General features: G+C 60.9%; 1 protein-coding gene and 1 long non-coding RNA gene across 2 annotated transcripts in view; both read left to right on the top strand.

Annotated features, from left to right (window-relative positions):
- The window catches only part of LOC126034693 (electroneutral sodium bicarbonate exchanger 1-like), a 112,525-nt gene that overhangs the window by 55,911 nt on the left and 31,252 nt on the right, over positions 1–25,362 (top strand). The gene's annotated exons all lie outside the window — the stretch shown is intronic.
- On the top strand, positions 21,291–21,841 carry LOC126034698 (uncharacterized). The gene is made up of 3 exons (XR_007504683.1): positions 21,291–21,364; positions 21,484–21,557; positions 21,655–21,841. It is a non-coding gene; the product is annotated as an uncharacterized LOC126034698 (long non-coding RNA).

Raw genomic sequence — 25,362 nt, 5'->3', positions numbered from 1 at the left:
GACCCCCGGCAAGATTAGCTTGAAGGTGTTTGGCAGAGTTTTCTCCACTTGCCTCTTTGTGGGGCATCCCACAGAAACCAGCAGGCAGCTTGGTGGGAAAATCAAATTCGGGGGCAGGGCTGCAGGAAGTGATTGCAGGGCTCTGACCGCAAGCAGAGTGGCTGCAGCACTCGCGTTTGACCCCCAAACCTTGCCTCATCAGTGCCTTTACAGTAGCTGGAGATCCTCATACTTACACATGAGGAGCTGCAGGCGTGATCTGTACCAGCAGTGGCTTAGGAACCCGGACCGGGGCTAAGCCCCAGCAAGAGCCTTTGCACAGAGCTGTTGCTCTGCAGCTCCCCGGCTTGCCTCCCAAAACTCCTCATCCAGCAAAACCTCCCACACTTATGCGGAGCTTTGATTCTCGGGGCTCCGCTGTTCCTCTTGCTGATGCTAATGCCCTTGGTGGCATCAGTTCCCATAATCACGGATTGCTATGTAAAATATTTATTGCAGGACTGATCCTTCTGAGATTATTATCCTGGATGAAATGTCACAAACGACCGTATGGAAGGCTCTCACTTTGAAGACAGAAACCCTTTGAATCCAGGGAGGAAAAAGGTAAAGGATTGCATGTGAACGTGACCGTGCTCCTCTGCAAGCGACGGCGCACGCCTACGCTTTTCCCACGCTTTGGCCGGCAAAGCTGAGCAAACGGCCTGTCCCTGGGAACAGGCAGGGAGGACCGTGGCATGCAAACCAGCTCCTCTCTGCTGGGGTGGTCCCCCAAACAGGGCTGAATCAGCAGCAGCTGGCAGGTCTTCCACTGATGATGCTCTCCCTCTTTTTCTCTTCCCTTCGCCTTTCCCCACTCCCGCTTTTCACGTTTAGGAATCTTGACTTTGAAGGAGAGGAGTGAGAGCGTGACTCGGGGATGTGCCAACGCAGATAGAGGGAGAAAGCGCTTTGTTTCAGTTGGAGGATTCCCATTAAAGCCATGCAGATGTTTTCAGTTATCCTTGGTGTGCTTCAGGCATTCAGTATCTCTAGACCAGCAAGCTGAGGGGAACGTCACAGTCAAGGGGAGTTTGGTGGTGTTCAGTCTGTGTGCGTACGTGCGTGTGGGGGTGTGGGTTTGTAGTGGTAGAGGGACTGCTACTGCTTTATCATTCAGTGCTCTTCTTTTAATACCTAATTCCTCCTCTTTTTTTTTTTCTCTTTTTTTCAAATGTAAACTGGGAATGTCCAAAATAATTTTCTGTTGTAGTTCATGCATTCTCCACTTTCTTCTTCATCACGACCGGGTTTTTGGTCTGGTTTGGGGTCCTGGCTTTAATTCGCTCCTACGTCTCTTACTGATACAAGAGGGATGCCCTCTGTGGCAGGGCAGCATAGAGAGCGTCCAAGCCGTTGGCCTAAGGTGAAAGAAAAGCATTTGCTCCCTGCGCTCCAGTTGTACCTTTCTTGGTTGGTTTGGCAAGTATCACAATAACGTGTGATGAACTGACCGTAAACCCCATTCCCCGTCCCCCTGTGCCACTGGGGGGTGGTAGGGAATCCAGGAGTGAATTTGTGCCCAGGAAGAAGGGAGGGGTGGAGGAAGGTGCTCTGAGATTTGGTTGTATTTCTCATTACCCTGCTCTGGTTGATTTGTAATAAATTGAGTTAATTTTCCCCAAGCGGAGTCTCTTTTGCCTGTGACGGTAATTGGTGAGTGATCTCTCCTGGCCTTATCTCGACCCACAAGCTCTTTGTTATATTTTCTCTCCCCTGTCCAGCTGAGGAGGGGGAGTGATAGAACGGCTTTGGTGGGCACCTGGCATCCAGCCAGGGTCAACCCACCACGGGGGGAAATGATGTACTTAAGAAATTATGTACTTAAGCCACACGAAAAAGGCCACAAAGCTCTTGTGAAACAAGATCCCCTTTGTATGATCAACGCATGCCTTGCTAACAACTGTGCCCCTGAAGAAGAACTAAAAGACTGAGAAGAAGGGAACATCCTACCCCAGGAGGTGCCAAAAAGTTGAATAATTGCTAATAGGCATGAAGTCAGAAACATCTTCGAAAACTGGAGGAAAAGTAAAGAAAGGTGGCAGGGGGAGATCATGACCACCAACTCAATTCCACACCAAAAAGGCTTACCCCCCACTCTCCTTGAGCATGCGCTGTAGAAGAAAAGAACACTGGACCTTTAATTCCAAGCAGGGGAACTTCAACCTGATAGAAACTGTGCGAGATAAGCGACTCCCAGCACTAGTTTTGGGAAGAACTTTGGAAATTGAATATGTATAACTGAACTGTATAGATTGCTTGCCCGTTTAGGCATGAGGGGTGCTAGCGTTGCGGATTACCACCTCGCCCCCATCTTTTCGTAAACATGAACTGGAATAAAATACCTCTGCTCTGCTGTGTTTATATTGGCATTTTGCACCCTGGGTAAACGACCCCACTTTTGGGACAACAGTGGGGCAGGCAAAGCACCGCATCCCGCAGGCCGAGGGGCTCAGGCACCCACGCCGCTGCCGGAGGACTGCCGGCAAGAGGTTTGGCATCTGGCGAGGGGCTGCTGGGCCAGGGTGCCCAGGCACCCACCCCACTCCCCCAGCCGCAGCCACGAGTGCTCTCAGTGCTGGGGCAGAGGCCGTAGCAGCTGCCTGTGCCCAAGCCTGTCCCGAGCGGAGGGAAGACTTTGCTGGCGAGGAGCAATCCAGTGAAGGCATTGCTGAAATTGCTGGGCTTGAAGTTGCTGCCGGGCCAGGAGGGGGCCGAGGGGTCCTTGTGCAGCACGTCCTGCTCCAGGGGCAGCAGCTCTCAGGCCAGCAGCAGTCTGCTGGGGCGGACGCTCAGCAGGGACTCGGGGATGGGGACCCATGATACCGAAAAGCCGGTCGAAGAAACTCTCGAAGACTCATTTTGGAGTTTTAGAAAGTAGACATTCTTTATTGCAGCGCTGGATGCACGGGGGATAGTTCCACCTAGCATGCGTGCCACAGCTTCAGCACAAACAGGTTCTATGGCGTAACTAATTACATATTAATCAGATTAGTATACATAGACATAAAAATTACTGTAACTGAGTATCATAGGACTGCCTACATCTGATCGCACGCAACGGTTCTTCATTTGAGTCGAAGGGCTGCTTTTGCGCCCACCGATCCATTTCAAATTCTGTTGGCTGACCTTCAAGTCTTGTTCGTCATCCTTGTTCTTTGATCTTGGAGATTAACATGGTTTCAGTCATATATGGTCAGTTTCAATATTAATCTTAGCTAATGTACAGGAACATCCAGTCATAAGAGCAAAGAACTGTAAAACTTAGGAGTGGGTTACTAACTCTACTAGTTAATTACTTGGCTACACTTCTGTCTATTTTTTCAATCATAGTGTTAGTATAAGATTTCTAATAATTATTTACCAAATCTCCCTTTTACAGTCACCTAGCAGCAAACCAGTTTCCACGGCTGGTACAAAATATTAAAACCAACAAATATTTAGACATACCATACATTCTGTATGGACATATGCTATCACCCACCGCCTCACTTTGGTGCCCTCCTCATTCACCTCCAGCAGCTCCGAGAACTGCAGGGTGTAAAGCGTCAGCCACCAGTCATGCGTCAGGTATTTCACCTGAGGGACAGAGGGGGCCACTGCGTCACTGTGAGTCTCCCCAGGCAGGGGCCACCCTAAACCCATCATCCAGGCAGGCTGCAACCCCATCAACCTGAGGTCATGGCAAGGCAATATCCCCCATTCAGGATTTGTGGGAGAAGGTCGCCTGTGCTCCCGGACCATGGCAAGAAGACACAGCTTCCCTGGACATCACACCACCAGAGCTTCCCTGCAGTTTTTTAGTTAAGGCATGATCTCTCCCAGAGCAGCCTAGGGGAACCACGGGCAGAAGAGGCGAACCCAGCCCTGGGCTTGGGGTTTGAGGACTGCTCACCGCTTCCCCAGCCACCCTCCCTGGGTGGAGAACTGCTGCAGCACGTTGAAGGCAGAGAGCAGGACCCAGCTCTGCACCACCAGCGCTTTGCCGGGACACAGGCGGCCTGAGCAGAGCCTGGACCTCCCCGTACACCTCACCGCAGACAGCCAGAGCACACCCAGACACCCAGGCATCCTCCACGTGGAGGCCACTTCCCACCTCGGCTGGCCAACGCAACGCGCTGCCTACCTTCTTCAAGGACGGCAGCAGTTTGATGCTGACGAAGCCCATCTTGTTCTTCTGGACATGTTTCAGGACGAAAGCATCCTTGGCCAGGTTCTCGTCAGAGAGGTGGAATTCCACCTGGGACACAACCCTCCTGGCCAGCTGCCGGTCAGGGACGGAGTAGCTGCAGTCCAAGAGATCAGCCCCCAGAACATCGCTCGCATCGCAGAAGCTCCCGGCAAAGCAGCAGGGACACGGGTGTGACTTGGTGGCCTTTGGGATGTGCAGCACTGCCCGGTCCCAGCCACAGCAGTCGGTGCAGATGGCAGAGTCTTGAGGAGCGGGGTGGCTCAGCTGCGCTCTGAAATGAAACGGAGTTTTATGCTTTTAGAAGCGCGCTTGCCTTCATGCCCCCAGCATCGGTCCCTGCCACAAGTTACGCAGCACATGGCCTTGCACAATCTTGCAGCCAGAGGTGCCTCACGAACAGAGCGCAATCTCTTTGATTACCAGGATACAGGCCAGGAGAGATCTTTGGCCTCCGGTTCACGGCAGTTGTCCCGACTCCCCCAGGCCACCCACTGTTCACACAGCGGGAGCGAGAGGCCTGTGTCCTTGGTACCCTTGGGGTGTCCTTGCTAGCGCCGAATCCTCCAAGCACGAGGAGGGGATGTACTAACCCCATCCCTGGGATCCCGTAGAGCGCAAACAGCCCCAGCGCCCCGACACCGGACGTTGGGCAGAATCCAGTCCTTTTCTGGGAGCACGCGGCGGCGGGTACCGTCTCCTCCAGGGAAAGCGCCGCCCCCTCCCAGGGGGATCCAGAGCTGCTGCTTTTCCCAGCAGGAGACTGAAGGACCTGACAGCACTACTGGAGCGAGGGCTGGGGGAAAGCGTGCCACCGAGCGACACCGCGTGACCTTCCTTCGCGCCCTCGACGTCCTTTTTCCTATTTCTGCCTCGCTCCGGTCAATGCAGCGAACAGAAGCGCGGGTAACGGTCACAAACGCATTTGCCATCTGGCGCAAGGAGGCTGCGGCTGCAGCTTGGTCCCCGCTTGGCTCGGCTGAATCAACTTGTTCTTCTTCCCCCACCGGAAAAATACTGTTGAAAGCCAAGAGCATTTGCACCCGCAGACCCCGAGAGCCGCCTGTAGGCCCCGGGGGCACCCCAGCCTCCCTTAACCCTTTCCCTCCCCAGGAGGAGCTGGGGAGGCTCTTGGGGGTGGGGCGGAACACAGGGAGCCCCCGCATTCCTTCTGGGGAGACACCAAAGAGTCCTTGGCAGCCAACAGCCAGAAGGGACCATGGTGCGGCCACCAACGCAGCTCCCACTGCCTGGGCCCTGGGGCCCCCCGGCGCCCCAGCTTTTCCAGCCATTCGTGCTCTGCAAAACCTTCTACCCTCGAGGCAGGGACTGACCCCAACCCCTGCAGCCCAGGGACGCTCTTGGGGGGCAAGAGCAGAGGTGACCGCCGGCCATCGCTCCTGTCTCATTCTCTTAGGCTCGGCCAACCTGTGCCGCCTGCTCGCACGGGAGCAGCCCTTCCCTGCAGCCCAGGCCCCCCAGGCACCACCAGCAGGTATGGCACCCCAGTCTGCTCTGGCACCTTCGCCATCCCCATCACACCCGTTCCCCCGGCACTTTTCGCATGGGGGTTCAGCAAGCCCCGGTGAGCATCCTTGCCCTCGCCCGGGCGGCGCGTTCCCAGTAAAACCCATCTGCAGAGAATTCCCCAAATATTTGGGACCACCTCTCCCCTTTCACCTCCTAGATGTGAGTCTCCTCCCCGATTTGCAACCCTGTCCCACCGGCACAGCGGCTCACCCCGTGGGGATGACCCCGGCCACAAGCTTCCCACACCCCTGGCCCAGAGCTGGGGGATGTCGGCCATCGGGGCCGGCTCAACGGGTGCCCCTGGACAGTCCCCCCGGCTGAGCACGGCTCCCCCTCACCCACACAGGTCTGCAGAGGGCTCCATGTGGCTGCCTCTTCGACCCCCGGGTCTTCCGCATCCAGTGGACAACCACCAACCTGCCTCCACCGGCCACCGCCACGCTCGGCCAAGGTTCCGCTTCTCTGCCGGGTGCTGCCCTGTGGGGTCCCAGGGGCTGCGGGGCCCCCCAGGGCCAACCACGATACCTCACAGCCTACAAAAATCAGAGGAGTGGGATGGCCCCAGACCCTCTGGAGCTGCCAGTGTCCATCCCTGGCTACCAGCACAGCGAGGGGCAGTTGGCACAGATCAACATCCCCAGCACGGCCACCCCTGTGGGGGCACCCCCGGGCGGCGACGTCCCCCCCAGCCAAGCCCTTGGAGATGCCCTTGCCGTGGCTGAGAAAGTGGCTCTCCAAGAGGCCCTAATGCTCTTTGATTGCTCCCTGGGCGGGCTGGCAATCAGCCAGCATGCTCCCAGCAGCAGCCCCATGCCTGGGGACGCTGGTGGCACTGGCGCAGACAGCCCGGACCGCGACTTCAGCTCGCTCTCACTGCCTGAGGAGATGCTCACCCCCGACTACTGCATCCCAGAGCTCAGCGACGCCATGCTGAGCCTCAAAATAGTCAACGGCAGTGGGATGGAGCCCCAGGAGCCGTGGCAGGATGCGGGGATGGACCTGCCACCATCCCCGTCTGCCACGGCAGAGCAGCCGAGGAAGAGGCAGGCGCAGAGCTCCTTGCCAATGCCACCCAGCAAGCTCAGGGCTCTGGCAGCCAACGTGAGGGTGTGTGTGTGGGGGGGGGATTAGACAGGGGTGAGAGGGATGGAGATGGGGGGAGTGGGGGGGTGGGAGAGGAAGGGTGGGGTATATGGCAGGGGGGGTGGGCGGGGGGGGCTAGGGAGGGATCAGACCAGCTTTGATGGGACCTTTTCTCTTGTCTTTTCAATTAAAAGCTGTTTCTCCAGAACCGCTCGGTGCTTATGTGGGAGGGGGAGGGAGCACAGGGGGCACCAAGAAACAGCCCCCAAGAGGTGCAAAAGCCCCACTGAGCCCCAAATCCGAGCCAGCAAGCCCCGAGGGGAACCCAGCCACCCCCAGGGCCCAGTCACCACCAGCGGGGCAGGCGATGGTGGGGGGGGGACGGGAACAGGAACAACTCCCCTGTCCCCTTCCCCAGGGGAAGCAGCCCTTTGGTGGGGAAGCCAGGACAGACAGGTCCCTGCAGGACTCACGGACACGGCCCCATGCAGAAAGCAGCACAGAGCCCCTGCGACAACGACAGACCTTGGGGGCCAGGGGGGACACGGGCACACACGACAACAAGGGCTGCAAGGCCTTCGTCTTGAACACCACCAGTGTCCCCTCCAGTGGGGACAGGGCTCGGTGCACAGCCCTTCAAAGCCTCAAGACCATCACGGCCTTCCTTGGGTCCCACCACACTCAGCCGCGGAAAGCCCAGCTTTGCCTCACTGACACAGCAAAATAACACCAAATCACCCCAAGAATGGCGAGGGAGGGAGCTGCAGGCCAGGCAGGGACCCTCCTCTGCTTGTCTGGCTGCACCTTGGGCAGCCGCAAGACCAGGAAGCGGGGAGAAAAAAAGTCAGAAGGAAAAAAAAAATAAAAATCACTGCACCGGCCAGAAAGTGCCTGGAAACTTCATCCCTCTTCATTGCCCATTTCCCATGCGAGCTCCACAACCTGGGAGCAACGCAGCCAATAGAACCTTTGAGAAGCAGACTCACAGCCTGCTGCAGCTGGCCCTGCTCGAGCAGCCAAGGTGGGCTGGATGATCTCTAGAGGTCTCTTTCAGCATCCATTCTGTGCTGCTGTGACTCTGTCTCTGTCGTGGTTTAACCCCAGCCAGCAACTAAGCACCACCCAGCCGCTCACTCACTCCCCCCCACCCAGTGGGATGGGGGAGAAAATCCGGAAAAAGAAGTAAAACTCGTGGGTTGGGATAAGCACGGTTTAATACAACAGAAAGGAAGAAACTAATAATGATAATACTAATAAAATGACAACAGCAATAATAAAAGGATCGGAATGTACAAATGATGCGCAGTGCAATCGCTCACCACCCACCATTCACACCCAGCTAGTCCCCGAGCAGCGATTCCCCCCACACACACTCCCCAATTCCTATACTAGATGGGATGTCGCATGGTATGGAATACCCTGTTGGCCAGTTTGGGTCAGGTGCCCTGGCTGTGTCCTGTGCCAACTTCTTGTGCCCCTCCAGCTTTCTCGCTGGCTGGGCATGAGAAGCTGAAAAATCCTTGACTTTAGTCTAAACACTCCTCGGCAACAACTGCAAACATCAGTGTTATCAAGGTTCTTTGCATACTGAACTCAAAACATAGCACTGTACCAGCTACTAGGAAAACAGTTAACTCTATCCAAGCTGAAACGAGGACACTTTTAACCACTTAACATCCCGTGAGAAATACTGCAATAGCTCAAGAAGAAAGAGCAGAAAGACAGGAGACAGGTGAAAGCCTAGAGCGCCAGCTAGATGGAATGAAAGACCCTCTTCCTTCTCTGAAGCTTCAGCAAGGCTTCCTTCACCTGCTTGTTCCTCCGACTGTCAATGACGGGGTTCAAACTGGGGCTGACGAGACTGTAGAAAAGGGAAAGAACTTTCTCCCTCCCAGAGGAGTTACCGCTCCCGGGCCCCGCGTACACGAAGATGGCGTTTCCATAAAAGACACCCACCACGATCGGGTGGGAGCCACTGGTGGAGGTGGTTTCGTGTCATCCTGGCACAGAGCGGATGCACAGATCGGTGGCTAGGCTGTCCAGGGAGCAAATCGGGATTAGGGCTAAAGGGAAGAGGAAGAAGCACACACAAACAGCAAAGATCAGGACTTTATTGGCAGAGCGGCAGGGCAGGCCAGCTTTGAGACAGCAAGAATTTCACAGGAGAAGTGGACAACCTCGCAGGGGCCACAGGAAGGCAGGTGTAAAGCCAGAGAGGCTTGCAGTGTACCAAATACAAACGCCAAAGCCCACAAAACCGTGGCAAGGGTGAGGCGCAGCCTCCAGATCACGATAAGCGCATAGCGCGGGGGACGGCAGATTGCCATGTAGCGAACATGAGACATGACGGCCAGCAGCACGCACGCTGTAAGTGCAAAGATTAAATAAAGATGGATCTGTGCCCCACACCCAGCAAAGGAGGGGGTTCTGCCTTATCCACGGAGGCTCCTTAGCGTACGGGGGACATTGCTGGAGGCGTAGCAGATGTCCGCGATGGAGAGGTGGCAGAGGAAGAAGTACATGGGGCTGTGGAGGCAGTAGTCCAGGCAGATAAGCAGAAAGACAAGTGCGTTTCCCATCAGAGTGGCAGAGCAGAGGGCAGAGAAAAGGCCAAAGAGGCAGCGCTGCAGGGCTGGGGTGCTGCAGAACCCCAGGAGGACGAATTCTGTGACCGTCGTTTCATTCTGCACGCTGTGCTGGAGGTGAGGCAGCACAAACTGCGACCACAGAGATCTGGAAGCGAAGCAGCAAGGAAAAGGAAAGAAAAAGGAGAGTTTTCCTAAGAATGTTGCGCAGGAGGAACCGCTGCACCGGCTCACCAGCGCCTGGTTCTGCTTCCCCAGCATGAATGACACATCTGTCCAGGGCACCTCCCCCAGCACCCAAAACAGACTGCACCCCTGCACAGCGCAGCCCACCCTGCCTGCACCCCCCCATCACTCCAAACCACGCTACACCCGCACAGGGTGCACAAACCTGAACGGCACCACCCAGCTGATCACTGCGCCCACCCCACGGCTGGACCTCCCAGACAAGTGGCCCCCAGCCCCTCACTGACCATCCCTGACCCGTCACTGACCCCATCATTGACCCCAGCACTGAGCCCATCAGTGACCCCATCCCTGACTCCATCCCTGAGCCTATCATTGACCCCAGCACTGAGCCCATCATCATTGACCCCAGCACTGACTCCATCCCTGGACCCATCCCTGGACCCATACCTGAGCCCATCCCTGACCCCCTCATCGACCCCATCCCTGACCCATTACCAGACCCCTCTTCCCCTCCCCTTTCCCCCTTCCTTCCTTCCTTCCTTCCTTCCTTCCTTCTTCCCCCGCTCCCCCGTTCCCGTCCCCTTCCCGCCCGTACCCACCTGCCGGCCCCGCCGCCGCTGCCGTCCGCCTTGCTCCCCGCTGCTGGGCCAAGCTCGCCGCAACGGCCCGACCCGCAGCCTCCCGCTGCCCACCGGCCTCTCGCCTCCCCTCCCGCCCGTCCCCACGCACCGACCCCTCTGTGCCCACGCCACCTCGCTCCTGGCCCCACCACCCCGGGCGTAGCGCGTCCCCCAGCACCCCGGCCCGGGCCCCCGCGCCCGCTCAGACGACCCAGCAGGCCCGGGCTGAGCCCAGCGGGGGCGTAGGCCCCGGGGAGGGGGGGAGGGGGGACTCCCCCCCTCCCTCGTGCCAGCGAACGGCCGATGGAACCCTGCCGCCTGCCGCGGCAGCCGTAACCAGGGCAACCCAGTAGACCCCAACGGTCGCAGATCGCTGTGGCTGAGCGCACAGGAAGGCCTCTGGTGTCCCGGTGTGCCCACCTGCCTTCGAGCGAGGGGAGCCCGGCGGGCCTTGTCCTGCGCCTCCTGAGGACGAGGGAAGAGCCTCGGCGTGCCTGAGGGGCTGGGGGCTGCTCCCCGGCTCGGCCTGGCCATAGGTGGGGGTGGCACCAGGCCCTGGGAGGGAAGGGACAGAGGACAGAGGGGTGTCTGCGACAAGGGGGATGCCCCCATACAGACAAACCCCAGCCCCATAGCGGGAGGAGGAGGAAGAGGGAGCCAGTCCCGTCCCCCCAGGGCGAGGAGGGGTCCACGTGCTCCGGGGCAGCCAGAGGGCTTCTGGGGAGGGGGGATCAGGGGGCTTAGGGGAGTGACATTGGGGTACTTTGCGACACCCTGTGGCAGCCAGCCCTGCTCCCGCAGTGTCTGGGAGGACAGTGTTGGGACAGGATGGGAGCGAGGAGCCCCTGAGCACAGCCACCTCTGCCCCCACCACCCCTGGGGTGGCAGGGGGTCCTCCTCACCCCTTTCCTCCCTCCCTCCTGCAGGATGGCGGAGAGACCCCCTGGCCACGTTAGGCAGGCCTGGGTGGAGAAGGCTGGAGCTGCCCCGGCTCCCAGATCCAGGCCAAAGCCCCATGAGATGTCCGAGGTCCAGCTGCTGCGGGCAGGTGAGTGTGCGGGTGCTGTGGAGCAGGGGGCTCCCCAGCCTGCCCTGCCTTGTCCTGGGCCAGGCTCACATCCCCCAGCCAGGCTGGCATCAGAGCTCCCACGGCGCAGTGGCCAGGAAGGGAGCTCTGTTCTGGCGTTCCTGGGATAGGGACTCTCCCTGTGCCCTGGTGCCAGCGCATCCCTTACCAGACCACAGCAGGGCCCCCTCCCTGTGCTGCCCTCCAGCATCACACCCTCTCTCCTGGGGCACACAGGGGACACCGGTGTCCCAGCCTTGAGCAAGGGCTTGTGGCATCCCTGGGAGCTGGGCAGAGGGCTCGGGTTTTCCCTGCTGCTTGCCCCCCAGCCCTTCCTGCTCTCTCTTGGCCAGATCTGTGCTGCTCTGCCTTGGCTTTGCCCAGGGAGGAAGACAATACCCTGGACATCATTCGAGCCTTCCTCAGGAGCAGACCAAAGGTATCCGTGGCCACTTCTATGAGGCTGTGCCCGTGTCTCCCAGCCTGTCTTTCGGCCCCTGTCCCGTGCTCAGAAGGTGCTGGGGGCTGTGCTGGGCCCCCCACCTGGCTGTCTCTCCCCCCTGACACTGTCTGTCTGTCTGTCTCCTCCCTGGCTGGCAGCAAGAGGCCCAGAAGCTGAGGTTTCTGGCCTCCATCTGCACCGTCTGCAGCACCACCAGCGTGGACTCCGCTGTGTGGGACATGCTTTACTTCTGCCAGCCGGAGGTGGTGGAGACCATCGAGGTGAGGGGACGGCCAGTCAGGCTGAGGCAGGGGCAGGGGCAGGGGCAGCAGGCAGCGACACAGCCCCGGGGGCAGATGAGAGCTTGGCCAGGCAGGGGGGTTGCGGATGAGCACTGCTCCAGGTCTCCATCCTTGGAGATGCTCCAAAGCCACCTGGGCGGCCTGGCTGGATGTTTGCAGGTCCCTTGGCCAGCCTGTGGCTCTGTGACGGGCACAGCCCTTCCAGCCACGGGGCTTGGGACCACTGGGTGCTGGGTGGGGAGGGGGTGCCAGGATGGGGGCACCTGGGCTCTGCCAGCCCCACAGGCTCTTGCTGGGCGAAGGAAACTGCCCCATCCTGAGCTGTCCCACGCTGCTGTGCTCCCCAGGTGCTGCTGCAAGAGGAGCCCACTGGCCCCCAGGGCATTATGGTGCAGCAGCAAGCCATGCTGGCCATCATCTCCATGAGGTACCTGCCCCAGCCCCCAGCTTGGTGGCCCCGATGGCACCGGTCCCAGGTGGGGGGCATCCCCAGTCCTGGGTCTGAGAGGGAGGCAGAGAACGGGGCAGGGGGTGCCACAGGGTTTTCCCCGCAAAGGCAAGTGCCAGTGTGATGGAGGGTTGAGGGGTCCCCCATGGCATGGGGCTCAGCTCAGGTCTCTAAGCCCAGGGTCTGCCTCCTCCTCTGTCCCCGCAGCAGAGCGGGGCTGCTTCTGCAGGAGAAGAAGAACAGCCTCCTGTATGCCTGCTTCTGCAACATCTTCCACCTGCCTCCTCAGGAGGACACTCAGGGCCCTGATGCTTCACTCTACTCCAAGGTGTGCCAGGGGGTGAACCATGGGGAGTTCCCTGGCTGCGAGGCCCCTTCCTGGGCACCGCAGGGCCATGGCCGTCCCCTGCCAGGCTTCCAGGGCTGCCCCCAAGACTCTGTCCCCCTCACAGACCCTGGCCACGATGGACAGCATGCTGCAGGTGCTGGTACGCAGTGCCGGCACCCTTGGCATCGTGGAGCTGCAGAACATCTTGGAGGTCTGACCTTGGCACAGGGTCCCCATGGGCAGTGACCCCTGGCTTGAGCGGTGCCCACCCCCAGCACCTGGTGCAAGGAGGGGGGCAGGGAATGTCTCTCCTTACCAGCCATGCCCCCCACCCACCCCCCTGCCTCCTGGCTCCCGCCAGAGCCCCTTCTCCTGCCCCAGCCCACGCCACCTCTGCAGCCTTGCCCGCTGCCCGTCCTCCCCAACACTGCCACCCAGATGGACCTGCCTGTCTGGCAAGGGGAGCCCAGCCCTGGGGCTTTCCCCCTCCAGCTTCACCATGGGCCATATCCCAGAGCCCCCACCACAGGTCCCCAGTGAGGTGGTCACCCCAAAGCCTTGGAGTCCTTGGGTGGGAGGCAGAGGGATGTTTTTTGGCGGGGAGTGAATGGAAGGCAGCAGAGGCAGCAGCAGAAGCGGGATGCAGTGACCTGCCTGCCCGCAGCAGGTTGCTGTGAGGGGCAAGAAGGACACATGCCCCATCCCAGGCACTGCCCCAGAGCAAGCCTGGCTGTGCCATGCTGTGCCATGCCACCTCCCTGGCACACCAGCAGCTTTTCTCCTCCCAGCTGCTGCTGCCCTTCACCGATTCCCAGCTGGCAGAGGTGCAGGAGAGGGCCATGGCACGGATCGCCAGGCTGGTGAACTTCATCACCACCTACTCCCTGCCGCAGGTACCGAGCTCCTGGTCTGGGCAGCCCCAGTGCCCTGTCCCTGTGCCCCTGAGCCCCGGCACCTCCCAGGGAAGCTGGGCACCCAGCCAGCAGGTCGGGAGCAGGGGTCTTTGCCCTGCCCCTGTCCTGTTGATGCTCTCTCCCAGGGCAGGGCAGGGCAGGGCAGGGCTGCCCCGGGCACAGGCAGGAACCTGGGTCCGGCAGCCCTGCCCTGCTCTTGGCTGCTGCCTAGCTGCTCTGGGAGCAGCTGGGGCTCCCGTTGTGCTCACACTGCCTCTCTTCCCCCAGGTCTGCCCCTGCTTTGCCCAAGCCACGGTCCGCAGGCATCAGTGCTCCAAGACACATCAGTTTGTAATGCTGGGGAAGCTGGTGGGGCATCTCACCCTCTGTTGCACCTGCAAGGACAAGGGGACGCGTCCTGAGGCTGCAGAAGCTCTCTATCACCTGCACACGTTTGTCCTGCAGCAGAGAAGTAAGACAAGCTGTGTTGGGCTGGATCCCCCAGGCATGGGCAGTCAGGGGCCACTCTCCTTGACGAGAGAAAGCCTTATCCAACCTGCCTGCCTGCCTGCAGTCTGAAAAGTCATTTTGCCTTGCCCCCGCTCACAATAGCCCTGGACCCTCCCTGGGTATCTGCTCCCTGGACCTGTCTGGTGCCCTTTTTCTTTGCCAGCAACTTTTCTGCCCAATGCTCTCAGACTGCACTTCCACTTCTGCACCCTCTCTCTAAGCACCCCGTTTTTGCTCCCCCCCAGGCAGGTGGCCCTGGCTGCATGGCACAGAGCAGCTGCAGCTCCAGGAGGACTGGCAAGCAATGAAGCCCTGGCAGCTTTTGAAAATCAGCCACACCCGCAAAATCTTCTCGGTAAGAAGTGCCTTTGGCTCAGTGTGAGTGAAGGGACACCCGATGCGTGGGGATGACAGGGGCTCACGCTGTTCCTGAGCAGGGGCTAGGCAAAGGCCCTCAGGGAGCTTCAGTCCCCTGCGGGACCCTGATGCCCACCATCAGTCTCCTCCCCAGCGCAGCCTGGCTCCGTGCCCCGCTCTCACTGCACAGTCAAGATGCTCTGGGTGATGCTCTGGGTGAGGCAACAAATCTCCCCTCCTCTCCTTCATCCTGCAGATGTTCACAAAATACCTCCAGTCCTCCGACCAGGCAGACATCATCCTCATGGCTATCAAGAGCTTGAGACACCCAAGCGCCTACAGCATCAGGCTGGCTGCCCACATGGTGGATGTCCTTGTGGCGGACCGTGCCTTCCAGCCGGGGCAGGTGAATAGCCCATGGGTGGCACAGCTGATGCTCCAGCCCACTGGGGGACTGTTCCTCCCCTGGCTCTGTGCCTGGCTAGCACTGACGCCGTCTCGAGCTGGCATACCGCACTAGGAACGGAAGCAGCTCCCAGTAGGAGCTGGGGAAATGGCCGCGCTCACCATGCTGACATCCCCACTCCCACCCGTGTCTCCCCTCCAGGTGCTGAACGTCGTGTGGGCCATCTACAGAAGCCGGCCCTCCGTCAGGGCGGTGGTAGCCCGCAAAAGCCTGGACAGGGCCCTGGTGGTGCTTGTGCGCAAACACCCCAGGGAGTTGGTGGCCAGCCTGCTGCAGTGCTCCCCGACGTGCACCCGGTAAGGGGACCACCAGCCTTTGGGGGCTGCTCTCACACTAGGAGAGGGGCCCCAAGACCCTCCCGAGGGATTTCAGCCCGGCCATCCTCTGGGGTGTCCCTGCTGACAGAGCCCCGTGTCCCTGCAGTGTCGCCAGGGCCATGTGGAGGGCTATGATGTCTGACCTCCGGGCTGCGGACAAGGTGCTGAGGGAGCTGCTCAGCTTGCTGGTGAACCAGTCACTGCGCAAGACCTCCACCTCCACCAAGGACAACCCGCGCATCCTCTCCCTGGCTGTGAGTTGCTGGACGAAGCCTTGCTGACCTCCGGGGCTGATCTCAGCTGTCCGGGGCCCCTGCTCCCCTTCCCTGCCCGCCCCAAGGCTTGACCTCCCCAGGGGTGAGGGGACATCTCAGCGTCCGGGTGTCTTCTGCAGGCAACCAGGGCGATAAGCGAGATCCTCCTGCAGCCTGTCTGCCTGTGGCAGGTGGAGGCAATTTTCCCCCAGCTTTTCCTGGCGCTGCTTTTCCAAGCGTCATTCACCACGGAGCTGACGCTGCAGGAAGTGCACATCTTCTGGACGGAGCACCGACAGGATCAGCTCACTCCCATCAGGTGCTCCATCCCTTTCCTCTCATCCCTGCCAACCACCCGGAGCCAAGCCAGGGTGGGAGCTAAGCATTTCTCCTTGTGCAGGTCTGCGGTGCAGTCCATGAAAGTGCTGCTCTGCAGCATGGGCTTTGAGAGCCAGGTACTGGCCATCGAGGCGCAGGGTGGCTGGGACACCCTGCTCAGCTCCCAGACCCACCTCATGGGAGTGCGCATTATCGCCAGGTGAGAGCCCCTTCTCCCTGCTCCTTGGGGACAGGGTACCCCATGCCACCCCCTCCCTTGGGGCTGATGGCAGTGGGGTCCCCATTACTTGGAGAAAGTGGTACAGACTGGCGATGTCCAGGCTGGTGCAAACCCCCAAAAGATGTGCCTGCCTGGCTCAGGCCTGACAGTGCCTCCTTCCCCGTCAGGGAGATGATGAAGATGCCAAGGCGCCTGCGCTCCGCCATCTTCTGCCATCTGGTAGAGCTCCTCCGGACAGAGGACCCCACCTGGCAGATGGTCGCTATGGTCTTCTTCATTGAGGTGAGCCTGATGGCACCACTCCAAGCTCCCCCCGATGCTCGGTTCTCCCATGCCCACCACTGTGGGGAAAGCTGGGGCAGTGGGTGGGCTCTGGTTGGTACCATGGAGGAGCAGATGAGCAAGCAATGTGCTGTGGTGTGGGGCACGGGGACTCTCTGCAATCCCTGCTGCCTCTCTCTGTCTGGGCTTGGTCTTGCCCTGCATCCTTGTCCTGAGCTGATGGTTGGAGCCAGCACCACACCTCAGCAGCTCCCACTGCCTGTGTTTCAGATGCTGGACTTTACCAACATCAGTGAAGAGCTGTTCCGTGCCCTGGAAATCTTCCCCATTTATCTGCAGAGCCAGTGCCTGGGGATGCCCAGCCTGGTGCTCAGGGCCATCCTCAGGCTCACCGAGAGGCCTGACACAGTGAGTAGGGGGCAGCCGGGACAGCAGCCCAGGGTGGAACAGTGGGTAACGTGGCAGCTCAGGCTTTCCTGGGCATTGTGGGCTGTGCTGGCTGCTGCCAGCTCTCCTGCCTCCCCGGCCCTCTGCCCCATGGCTGTGCCATGCCAAGGAGAGAAGCAGCAGTGCTGACGGGAACGGGCTCCCACTGCCAGCACGTCCCAGCAGGGATGCTGGCGGCAGAGCAACCGGCCTGAGCGTGGGGTCTGCAGGGCCTGGCCGTGAGGTGTTGAGCCCCAGGGTGAAACACAGCAGCCATGGCAGGGGCTGCTGGCAGCTTGGGCAGCTTTCCAGGCAGCGCCAGTCACCCACCAGCCTATCCAGGGGGGTCTGGTGGAGAAGGGGGCAGCCGAAGGGCTGGCAAGGAGCCAGTGCTGTCTGTCCTCCCCCTCTGTGCCCTGCTCTTCCCATGGGCATGCTGGTGAGCCCTGTCTGCCGGGACCTTGCCCTCGTAACCTGCACTGCCTGCAGAGAACCCAGTGGGCAGGCCGGTGTTCGTGGAGAGGGTTTTCACCCATGTGATCGGTGGCTCCTTTACAAAAAGGAGGTGGCATGTCTCACACAGGAAAGGAAAGCCCTTATCCTGCTGCCGTACGTTATGGACCAGCTGCTGGATGATGACAGTGATGCCAGCGCCGCGGCCCTGCCCGTGCTTGGCAACATGCTCTGGCTGCTGGAGGGGAAGAGACTCAGCCTCACTGCCCTGGCACTGGCTGAAAAGCTCCTGCTGCTTTTCAACAGCGTAAGGCTGGGGGAGAGCCCCATGTCCCCCTTCCTGGGCACCTCCATTCACGCCTCCCACTGCAGCCCCTGTGCTCTGCAGGGGGATGCTTTGCCCTGCAGTCCCCAGACCCCATTGCTGCCCTTGGTGGCTCCGTGCTGTGTCACAAACCCCCCACCAAGGACTCACTCCGGCTCGGCCTCCCTGCCGCAGCAGGGGACAGTGGTGGCAGGATGGCAGCAGGCGTGCTGAGCCCCACCAATGCACACCCTGCTCTGGCAGCATCCTCCAGCCTTCTGCAGGGCCTCCCTCTCTGGCCCTCAGCCCCGGAGACGCCAGTCTCCCTGGGCAGACCATCTGCATGCCGCAGCTCGCTGCCTTTTGCAGCAGGGCTGCCTGCAGCCATTTTGGGGATGTCTGTCTCCATGTCAGCCCCTTGCTTGCCATGGGCTTGTGGCTGAGGTCCTCCTCCCCTCTTCCCCCAGGAGCTGGACACGGTGCGGGAGCTCTCCATCCATCTCTTCCAAATTGCAACGGGGCTCGTGGTGGGTGCTGAAAAGAAGAAGATGAAGAAGGTGGTGTGGGACAGCCTGCTGCCGCTGCTCTTTCACCTGCATGACCAGGACGAGAGTGTGGCCAAGGTGGGATTCCCAACCTGACTGGTCCTTTGGGGAGGGCAATGCTGACACTGCACTGTGAGGTCTAGCTTGTTGAGTCCCTAGGAACAGGCAGAGCCCCCCTCCCTGCCCACTGCTGCCTTTTTCCTCCTGCTGCCTGGTGGATGGGGAGGTGGGTCCCTTTCCCACCCAGCTCCCTCCACACAGCCCCTGGCATGGGTCCCTGCAGCCCCAGAGACTGGACTACGGCTCCGCAGCAGCCTGGGGCCACCAAAGCTGAAACGCTGAAGCCCCGACAGGCTTCCAGCCAGAGACGGTGGCTGCCCTCCTCTTCCCCTGGGGTGCTGAACCTGCTGGCAGCATCAGTCCCCAGCTGGTGCGTCTTCCCTGCATGGGCCAGGACAGGCTCTGAGCCCCACCAGGAGGGAGGACACAGGGTCCTGTGCCCCCCATGGTGGTGGTAGCATCTGTGCTGCTCACCAGGCCTCCCAGGAAGCCCTCCGCAGCGCTGGCCAGTTCCTGAAGTGGAGGCAGCTGGTGCGACTGGCCGAGACGGCGCAGGCATGGAGGATCTGCGAGTGCTTGGTAAGCATAGCCCGAACACCCCTGGGATCTGCCCTGGGTAAGCCCTGCCCGTGCCCAGCAGAGGGGACCAAGGGCAGTGTCCCCACAGCTGCATGCACCCTCCTGGAACAGGCTCTGCTCCAGGCTGTCCTCACCTCCGGGGTCCCAAAGGGGATCCCGCCACCAGGATGGCACCCTAGCATTGCCTGGGAGCCCTCTGCTCCCTCCGAACCCCAATGCAGAGAGCGGAGAGCTGGGAATGTCCTGCTGGGGAGAAGAAGGGTGGTCCTTGGTGGAGGGATGGCCCAACGGGGGGGCCATCTCTGTGCCAACTCTGCACCCTTCTCTCCAGCTGGCCAGGAAGAGGAGCAGGGCCACGTACTACCTGTGGAAGAGCCAGACCTACCTGCGGAGCCCGCAGGAGTCCCTGCGGCTGGAGGCTGTCAGGTTCATCGGTGAGCCCCTAGCCCCAGGGTCCCTTTCTCTCCCAGGGTCCCTGTGTCCCAGTGCAGGACCTGTGGGGCACCCCTTCACTCTCTCCCACTCCTGCCTGCACAGGTAGGGCTGGCAGGAGGCTCATCCATCCCCTCCCTGATGCTGCACCCTGGGGTCAGCCCTCCCCAGGGAACTGTGTGGCCAGACAGGCTGGCTGGTGGGTCCCTGATGGCCAGTGGGTCCCTGACATGCTGTGTTCCCCCAGGACTCCTTGGACGGGATGTGGATGAGCACGAGAACGAGCACAAGTACATCAGAGAGAGTGAGTGAGGGCAGCGGGGAGGAGGAAGGACCTTGGCATGGAGCTCCCCCCGCAGCCTGGGCAAGGGGGGCTCTGCTCCCAGCACATCTGTGGGAAGAGGGGTGTTTCGGGAGGGGCGTATTCCTAACCAGCAGCTTCCAGCTGAGCCATCTGCCCCCTGGTTCCCTCCTGGCCCTGGGAATCATGAGGTGCAATGTGCCCTGCCTGGAAGGGATATGGGGCTGTCACCTCACCTCTGCTGCTTTGTCCCCACAGTCCTTCAAGGCCCAAGCAAAGACACCAGCCCCTTGGTCTCCTCCCTGGCAACTCAGACACTCCTCATCCTGGGACGAGGAAGGCTGAAGTCGAGGTTTAACCTACCACGGCTGAGTTTACAGATGACGAGGGCACGGATGAGGTCACACTCAGTCCCCAGCGAGGACTCTGCTCAGGCAGAGACAACGCTGGAGCCCCAGCCCTAGGATGCTCTGCAGGCTGGGGTATCTCCTCTTCCTGAGGTCTAACAGGAAAGGAGACACCTCAGCTGGAGGAGGACCTGGCAGCCTCCGGAGAGTGGCAGGACAGCCACTCTTTCCAGTGCTCTAGGACAACGCCTGTCCACGCGCTTCATCTTTGCCACAAAGCACCAGCTGCTCTGCTGGGCTGTTGAAACAGAGGGAAGGAGAAGGCCACGCCAAAGCTGAAGCCAAAGTTGAAACTGAAGCCTTCCCTCCCCTCTGCGGGGCCACGCCGGGGCGAATCACTTTTTCTGCCTCCCACCGTCCAAGGATCCTGTGCTGCTTTGGGCTGACGTGGCCGAGCTCGGGAGCTACAAAGCCACCAATGCTCTGACTCCAGCAGCATCCTCCCCTCCACGTCCCCAGCAAGAAGGGCAGCTCTGCCTCCTGCCCGCACCCCAAGCTGCGCAGCCACTCCTGCCTGGGGATGTCAGAAGTCACAAGAGCCAGCAGGCCCGGGGGAGTTGTGGTAGCAGAGGGCCCTGCTTGCCACAGCACTTTGCCATCTCCTTCTCCAGGTTTGGGCACCAGGATGTCATCACGGGGCTGGACAGCCTGAGCCGGGAGTGCTGTGTGACGGCAGGGGGCCGGGACGGTACCGTGCGGCTCTGGAAGATCCCGGAGGAGTCGCAGCTTGTGTTTTACGGGCACCAGTAGGTCTGGGGCGGGAGAGGGGGCTGCAGGCAGGGGGGTCAGGCTGGGGCAGCGGCGTGCAGGTGCCAAGCATCACTAGGAGCCTGCCGGCACTGTGGGGATGCTGATGCCCCGGTGAGCCCTTGTCTCCTAAATAGGATCCCAAAGCATGCTCATAACTGATGGCAGTTGCCCCTTCTCTTCACAGGGGCTCCATCGATTGTATCCAGCTCATCAGTGAGGAGCACATGGTGTCAGGCGCCGATGACGGGTGAGCACAGGGCCGGGGTGGTGCCTGGGGTGCGCAGGCGGTGCCCCCCTCGGCCCCCTCGCCCCTTCCCTCCCTGGCAGGTCCCTAGCCCTGTGGGGGCTAACGAAAAAGAAGCCGCTGGCACTGGCCCGGCAGGCACATGGCATGCAGGATGCCCAGGGCCTGCAGCAGCCATACTGGATCTCAGCAGTGGCCGCCCTGCGCAACAGGGACCTCCTGGCTACAGGTGTGTGGCAGCTGCTTTGGAGTGGGGGTGTGGAGAGGGGGGCGTCCTGCTCCCTTACCTGGGTGGGAGTGCATGGCAGTCTTCTCTCTCTGCCCCAGGCTCCCACAGCGCCAGCGTGAAGCTCTGGAAGTGCGGTGAGGGATTTCGGAAGCTGGAGCCCCTCTGGGACATCCCGTTGGTATGGATGGGGAGGTGGGGGATTGGAGCTGGGCTTGGGGCATCTCTGGGCAGGGGCTCCCCTCCCTGGGCGGCAGGAGGAGGCTGCCAGAGCCCCTCACCCTGCCCTGTCCTCTCCAGGTGGGTTTTGTGAACAGCCTCAAGTTCTCTGCAGCCGGTGACTTCCTGGTGGCTGGCCTTGGACAGGAGCACCGGTACTGTCCCCCCTCCCTGGTGCTGCCCAGGGGCACAGCCCCCCCCTGCTCCTCCAAGGGCTCGGCGGAGGGTAGCCCCCATCTCTCTCATCTGCAGGCTTGGCCGGTGGTGGAGAGTCAAAGAGGCCAAGAACAGCGTCTGCATCGTCCCTCTGAAGCGGAGGGCTGCAGCCCCCAGTCCCAAAGCCCCTGACAGCCCTGAAGCCCCCGACAGCTCCTAGCCCCTGGCCCCAGAGGCGCTGGAGCCAGGTCACCAAACCCCTGTCCCTGGAGCTGCGCCCCGAGTCCTTTGTGCAACCATCTTCCTGGAGCCGGCAGGATGTGAGCAGGGGGTGTCGCATGGCCCCCTGATCCTGCTGGCCCCCCTATCATGATGTGGCTCTGCCCTCTGCGAGGGTCTGCCCCTTTCCCTCAGGTTCAGCCTGACCTGAGCTCTGGAAGAGTCTTATTTAGAAAAAAAACACAAACCAAACCCACTTTATTTACATAAATTACAAAATAAAATAATCACACTTTTGCTCACACTAAAAATCTACTCTTAAAAACTCGGTTGGGCTCAGCACAGCAAGGAGCCACGGCAAGGTCGTTGCTAGCAGAGCCTTGTGCTCTTAACACAGCGTTCCATTTTTATAGCTCTCATTTTTATAGCTTAAACCATGATAGAGACAGAGTCACAGCAGCACAGAATGGATGCTGAAAGAGACCTCTAGAGATCATCCAGCCCACCTCAGCTGCTCGAGCAGGGCCAGCTGCAGCAGGCTGTGAGTCTGGTTCTCGAAGGTTCTATTGGCTGCGTTGCTCCCAGGTTATGGAGCTCGCATGGGAAATGGGCAATGAAGAGGGATGAATTTTTCAGGCACTTTCTGGCCGGTGCAGTGATTTTTTTATTTTTTTTTCCTTCTGATTTTTTCTTCTCCCTTCCTGGTCTTGCGGCTGCCCAAGGTGCAGCCAGACAAGCGGAGGAGGGTCCCTGCCTGGCCTGCAGCTCCCTCCCTCGCCATTCTTAGGGTGATTTGGGGTTATTTTGCTGTGTCAGTGAGGCAAAGCTGGGCTCTTGGGGGCTGAGGTCAGTGGGACCCGAGGAAGGCTGTGATGGTCTTGAGGCTTTGAAGGGCTGTGCACCAAGCCCTGTCCCCGCTGGAGGGGACGCTGGTGGTGTTCAAGACGAAGGCCTTGCAGCCCTTGTTGTCGTGTGTGCCCGTGTCCCCCCCGGCCCCCAAGGTCTGTCGTTGTCGCAGGGGCTCTGTGCTGCTTTCTGCGTGGGGCCGTGTCCGTGAGTCCTGCAGGGACCTGTCTGTCCTGGCTTCCCCGCCAAAGGGCTGCTGCCCCTGGGGAAGGGGACAGGGGAGTTGTTCCCGTTCCCGTCCCCCCCCACCATCGCCTGCCCCGCTGGTGGTGACTGGGCCATGGGGGTGGCTCGGTTCCCCTCGGGGCTTGCTGGCTCGGATTTGGGGCTCAGTGGGGCTTTTGCACCTCTTGGGGGCTGTTTCTTGGTGCCCCCTGTGCTCCCTCCCCCTCCCACATAGGCACCGAGCGGTTCTGGAGAAACAGCTTTTAATTGAAAAGACAAGAGAAAATGTCCCATCAAAGCTGGTCTAACCCCTCCCTAGACCCCCCCGCCCACCCCCCCTGCCATATACCCCACCCCTCTTCTCCCACCCCCCCCACTCCCCCCATCTCCATCCCTCTCACCCCTGTCTAATCTCCCTCACACACACACACCCTCACGTTGGCTGCCAGAGCCCTGCGCTTGCTGGGTGGCATTGGCAAGGAGCTCTGCGCCTGCCTCTTCCTCCGCTTGCCTGCCGTGGCAGGTGGGGACGGTGGCAGGTCCATCCCCGCATGCTGCCACGGCTCCTGGGGCTCCATCCCGCCGCCATTGACTATTTTGAGGCTCAGCATGGCGTCGCTGAGCTCGGGGATGCAGTAGTCGGGGGTGAGCATCTCCTCAGGCAGCGAGAGCGAGCTGAAGTCGCGGTCGGGGGTGTCTGCGCCGGTGCCACCAGCGTCCTCGGGCACGGAGCTCCTGCTGGGAGCATCCTGGCTGACCCCCACTCCATCCAGGGAGCAACCGAAGAGCCTTAGGGCCTCTTCCAGGAGCATCTCCTCGGACACTGCAAGGTCGCCTGCAGTGTCCCCAAGGGCTTGGTTGTTGGTGGCAGCGCAGGGGCTGGTGTGGACATCGCCGCCCGGGGGTGCCCCCACAGGGGTGGCCGTGCTGGGGATGTTGATCTGTGCCAGCTGCCCCTCGCTGTGCTGGTAGCCAGGGATGGACACTGGCAGCTCCAGAGGGTCTGGGGCCACCCCACTCCTCTGATTTTTGTAGGGTGTGAGGTATCGTGGTTGGCCCTGGGGGGCCCCGCAGCCCCCGGGACCCCACAGGGCAGCACCCGGCAGAGAAGCGGCGCCTTGGCCAAGCGTGGCGGTGGCCGGTGGAGGCAGGTTGGTGGTTGTCCACTGGATGCGGAAGACCCGGGGGTCGAAGAGGCAGCCACATGGAGCCCTCTGCAGACCTGTGTGGGTGAGGGGGAGCCGTGCTGGGCTGGGGGGACTGTCCAGGGGCACCCGCCGAGCCGGCCCCGATGGCCGACATCCCCCAGCTCTGGGCTAGGGGCGTGGGGAGCTTGTGGCCGGGGCAATCCCCACGGGCTGAGCCGCTGTGCCGGTGGGACGGGGTTGCAAATCGGGGAGGAGACTCGCATCTAGGAGGTGAAAGGGGAGAGGTGGCCCCAAATATTTGGGGAATTCTCTGCAGATGGGCTTTACTGGGCACGCGCCGCCCAGGTGAGGGCAAGGATGCTCACCGGGGCTTGCTGAACCCCCATGCGAAAAGTGCCGGGGGAACGGGTGTGATGGGGATGGCGAAGGTGCCAGAGCAGACTGGGGTGCCATACCTGCTGGTGGTGCCTGGGGGGCCTGGGCTGCAGGGAAGGGCTGCTCCCGTGCGAGCAGGCGGCACAGGTTGGCCGAGCCTGAGAGAATGAGACAGGAGCGATGGCCGGCGGTCACCTCTGCTCTTGCCCCCCAAGAGCGTCCCTGGGCTGCAGGGGTTGGGGTCAGTCCCTGCCTCGAGGGTAGAAGGTTTTGCAGAGCACGAATGGCTGGAAAAGCTGGGGCGCTGGGGGGCCCCAGGGCCCAGGCAGTGGGAGCTGCGTTGGTGGCCGCGCCATGGTCCCTTCTGGCTGTTGGCTGCCAAGGACTCTTTGGCGTCTCCCCAGAAGGAATGCGGGGGCTCCCTGTGTTCCACCCCACCCCCAAGAGCCTCCCCAGCTCCTCCTGGGGAGGGAAAGGGTTAAGGGAGGCTGGGGTGCCCCCCGGGTCCTACAGGCGGCGGCTCTCGGGGTCCGCAGGTGCAAATGCTCTTTGCTTTCAACAGTATTTTTCCGGTGGGGGAAGAAGAACAAGTTGATTCAGCCGAGCCAAGCGGGGACCAAGCTGCAGCCGCAGCCTCCTTGCGCCAGATGGCAAATGCGTTTGTGACCGTTGCCCACGCTTCTGTTCGCTGCGTTGACCGGAGCGAGGCAGAAATAGGAAAAAGGACGTCGAGGGCGCGAAGGAAGGTCACGCGGTGTCGCTCGGTGGTCGGTGGCACGCTTTCCCCCAGCCCTCGCTCCAGTAGTGCTGTCGGGTCTTTCAGTCTCCTGCTGGGAAAAGCAGCAGCTCTGGATCCCCCTGGGAGGGGGCGGCGCTTTCCCTGGGTGCGTGACACCCCGGAGGAGACGGTACCCGCCGCCGCGTGCTCCCAGAAAAGGACTGGATTCTGCCCAACGTCCGGTGTCGGGGCGCTGGGGCTGTTTGCGCTCTA

The sequence above is a fragment of the Accipiter gentilis genome, chromosome 35 (assembly GCF_929443795.1).
Source record: "Accipiter gentilis chromosome 35, bAccGen1.1, whole genome shotgun sequence".
Lineage (NCBI taxonomy): Eukaryota > Metazoa > Chordata > Aves > Accipitriformes > Accipitridae > Astur > Astur gentilis.
This window is presented reverse-complemented; position numbering and strand designations above follow the sequence as displayed.